Here is a 4,471-nt window from a genome sequence, read left to right as displayed (position 1 = left end):
CAGAGCCTGGCTATTGAATAATGCTCAATGTGATACGCTTAGGAAATAGAGACATATGGTAAATCACTACAATTGAGGACTTCTAAGACCGGAGCAGTGGATTTGCAGTTTTTCCGAAGTTTAAATCCCAGTGAGATACTGTTGAAAATGCAGCTTCAAATGTAACGGGACCGGCCATTTGTGCTTCCTCCTGTGATCTCTGAATACTAACATGGCTAAAGTCAATTTGATACTTTATTTGACTTCCTTGTTTTTGTAACTGGATGAGTATGGGCTTTATTAAAAATATCCTAATTCACTTATATGGACAATATATAATAATATGATCCAAGTTGAATCAATTGCTGAATGAATCAATCACTCTATCGCGAGATGCAGACATGCTGGTCTCCTAATCAGTACTTGTGGCTCTTGATTAGAAGCTAATCAATGACAAATGAATGAAAGACTTTGCACCTGCAGGATGTAAAAGTGAGGAGACAGAAGAAAAAAAAAAGGATATCAAATCTCCACCTGAGCCAATCAGATTGTGCCAAGGATCTGGGCCAGGTTCCAGAGTTGTGTTTCCAGGCAGAAGAGAAGCGTCTCTATTGTCTTGCAGCAGTGGAAAGTATGCCAGCTGCTAAAGAAGACCCTCAGGACTCTATGGCTCTCATCTGTCGCCGCTGTCATGAAATAACAACAAACTATGCACAAAAATACACTCCGACACGTACAGGCGCACTTGTACGCAAAACGTACATGCCAAGCAGACAGGTACAGGTGTGTGTGTGTGTGTGTGTGTGTGTGTGTGTGTGTGTGTGTGTGTGTGTGTGTGTGTGTGTGTGTGTGTGTGTGTGTGTGTGTGTGTGTGTGTGTGTGTGTGTGTGTGTGTGTGTGTGTGTGTGTGTGTGTGTGTGTGTGTGTGTGTGTGTGTGTGTGTGTGTGTGACATGACTTACTTACTCTCTCTGGTCTACATACAATGAATTCCCTGGTCCTCCTTCTGTTCTACACAGGACATTCTGTACGCATCCCCACACCTCTGTATCTCTGCATGGCACACCGTACAGTCCTCAGTGTTCATGAGTCCATCTGTAACTCTAAATGAACACTCAGGATTTTACAGTGCACGTGAAGCCATCTCTGCTACAGGATGTGAGGATTGATAGATAAACAGTGCGATCTCTCTCTCTCTCCTCATGCCTGGTTCGTTTCCCATCTGATTCTTTTTGGCTTTTCTCCTCTCCATTTCCTCTCGTTCTCTGTAGCGCTTTCTCTTCCTCCATCTCATTCTGCTTCTCTCTCTCTCTCTCTCTCTCTCTCTCTCTCTCTCTCTCTCTCTCTCTCTCTCTCTTTTTTTGTTCTTTCCTCTCTCTCTGTCTCATAAAGCAGTGTGATTGCCCATAGCATCACCATCTGCCAACTACCGCGAGGTGAAACGCTAAGCACTCTAGTGGGATGAATGACTGATAGGAGCTCTGTGACTCTGTCTGTGCGTGTGTGTGTGTGCGTGTGCGTGCGTGTGTGTGTGTGTGTGTGTGTGTGTGTGTGTGTGCGTGCGTGCTTGTGCAATAAAATATATATTACTGTGTGTGTGTGTGTGTGTGTGTGTGTGTGTGTGTGTGTGTGTGTGTGTGTGTGTGTGTGTGTGTGTGTGTGTGCGTGACGTGTATGCACAAGTGTGTGTGCGATTAAATATATTTTACAGTTTTTGCGTGTGTGTGTGTGTGTGTGTGTGTGCGTGTGCGTGTGCGTGTGCGTGTGCGTGTGTGTGTGTGTGTGTGTGTGTGTGTGTGTGTGTGTGTGTGTGTTCCTGTGCTCCTGTGCTCCAGTTTATTGTCAAGCCAGGTGTAAACAGTTTTGTCTTATCATAGCTTCCATGAGTGCCTCTGGCAGATAGACAGGCAGGCATCCCAGAAGACAAGCAATCAGTTAGACAGACAGACAGACAGACAGACAGACAGACAGACAGACAGACAGACAGACAGACAGACAGACAGACTGACTGACTGACTGAGGGGCTATGTGTCTACAACACAGATGAACAGATAATCAGTCAAATTATAGGTATAAACTATTCAGTGAGACAAATAAAAAAGTACTCAGTCAGACAGACAGACAGACAGACAGACAGACAGATATACCAAATTAAAAGGCTAGATTAGGCAGGGGGCCACAATTGTAAAAATGACTTGAAGTGGGGGGCAAGACTGTGTCAACAACAATGTACAAAATGTTCATGGTTAACCTTTTGACTATTTGTTGTGTGCTATATAGGACACAACAATGGACATATTATGTCCATTATGGTAACTTGTTATGGCTTGCTTCATACTGCATTTAAGCATTTTGATGTTTGATCAGCTACCTTCGCACAAAAACATGAATACAATAATAATTAACATCAGGGGCGGCAGTGGCTCAGGGGTAGAGTGGCCGGTAGAGCGGCCGGATGGAAACCGCTAGGTTCCCAGTTCGATCCTGGGCTCCTGTCCTTGAGCAAGACACTGAACCCCTAATTGCTCCCGATGAGCAGGTTGGTGCCTTGCATGGTTTCCTCCGCCATCGGTGTATGAATGAATGTGTGTGTGAATGGGTGAATGTAATGCACAATATATGTAAAGCGCTTTGGATAAATATAAATGCAACATAATAAATGATCCCTTTAACCATCTCAAAGGTTTCTGGTTAACATGTGTATTTATTTATTTTTAATTGGAGGGGTAGCAGATCTACAAGCATGTGACACAGTTGTATGAATTTGGCCTGTAGGCCGACAGCTGAATATTACTGCACTATGCTGAGTGAAGGGCCTTTAAAATGCTACAGTGACGTCTTTGTGCACATAGGCCATGCGTTTCCATTTTCATGACGGCCAATATATGCTATGTTATGATTTCAGGTCTGAGGAACACTGTCTATTCTATTTTTACTTCCACCCCACGACCCTTTTGATTTTTAAAATTCAACTGTACGCTGACTGGACTGAACTTGACCACTCTCTATAAGACAGTCGGTGGTCTGGACCCGATTAACCATGATCCGTTGGCTCCCCAGTATTTGCATAAAAGGGACGACTCCTTGCAAATATACACACTCCTTGAAGATGATAGTGCTGATCGTTGGCTGAGTGAATTTGCCACAGACAGTCAGTCAGTCAGTCAGTCAGACAGACAGACAGACAGACAGACAGACAGTCACACAGACAGCTAGATGGTGAGACAGCTAGTCAGGTGGTCGTACAAGCGGTGAGACAGTCAGTCAGTCAGATAGCCAGACAGTAGGGGGAATTATTTCTAAGAAAAATGCGTTGTGAGCTTGTAGATCGGAAGAAATTTGGTGGAGACGGAAAAAAGTCCAAAGGTTCAAGTACAGAGACAACATGGTTCCAGTTTACTAAGTCTAGAGTGTTTAAGTGGTTACAGCATTTATTACAAAAATGTTGTGCGTCATTGATTGATTACCAAAAAATAAAGAACTAAGTGTGTCCCTTATCATTTCAGTAAGGGATACGTCTTTTAGTTTCCAAATAAGGGACAATTCCTTATTTCAAGGGACAGTTGGCAACCCTAAGTCAGAGAGACAGCGGTGGGATCCAGAGGTAAGCCGTGGGGAGAACCAGAGAGCAGGGGTGTGTTGGACAGGCAGCAGCCAGGAGATAAGGCTCTCACGTGGGGCTGCTGTCGTGTAATTCCACCTCTAATACACTCAGGGCCTAGCTAGCTCAACCGCTGATCCACACTGCTCTCCTGAGACAGAACTGTCACAGCCCTGCCGCAGCACTGAACACACATACACACACACAAACACACACACACACACACACACACACACACACACACACACACACACACACACACACACACACACACACACACACACACACACACACACAAATATATTCATGCAGTCATACACTGACATGCAAATGCTCAAGCACCTTCAAGTGTATCTGTGTGTGTGTGTGTGTGTGTGTGTGTGTGTGTGTGTGTGTGTGTATGTGTGTGTGTGTGTGTGTATGTGTGTGTGTGTGTGTGTGTGTGTGTGTGTGTGTGTGTGTGTGTGTGTGTGTGTGTGTGTGTGTGTGTGTGTGTGTGTGTGTGTGTGTCAAGTATAGTAGAATTGAGAAATAGAGGATGGTCCTCACAAGATTTGGGGAGTTTACAATTAAGAAAATATTTAGGTTAGGGTTACGATTGGGCATTAGGAGTAAACGTTGGAGTTAGTTAGTTACAGTACGTGCCGGTGACGCACAACGAATATAGTTTGTGCGTGCGTGCGTGCGTGCGTGCGTGCGTGCGTGCGTGCGTGCGTGCGTGCGTGCGTGCGTGCGTGCGTGCGTGCGTGTGTGTGTCTTTCTATTCATCTTTAAACATTCAAATCCTTTTGTTTCATTTGTGAAGGATCTTATGGTGTGTTGTACTGTAGTATAATAAGGCTGCAGCACTTATATGTTTTTGCTGCCAGATGTTGCTGAAGTGAATATATCC

This window comes from Gymnoscopelus braueri, assembly GCF_963280865.1.
Source record: "Gymnoscopelus braueri genome assembly, chromosome: 1".
Classification (NCBI taxonomy): Eukaryota; Metazoa; Chordata; class Actinopteri; order Myctophiformes; family Myctophidae; genus Gymnoscopelus; species Gymnoscopelus braueri.
The sequence above is the reverse complement of the archived record's forward strand: the minus strand, read 5'-3'. Positions refer to the sequence as shown.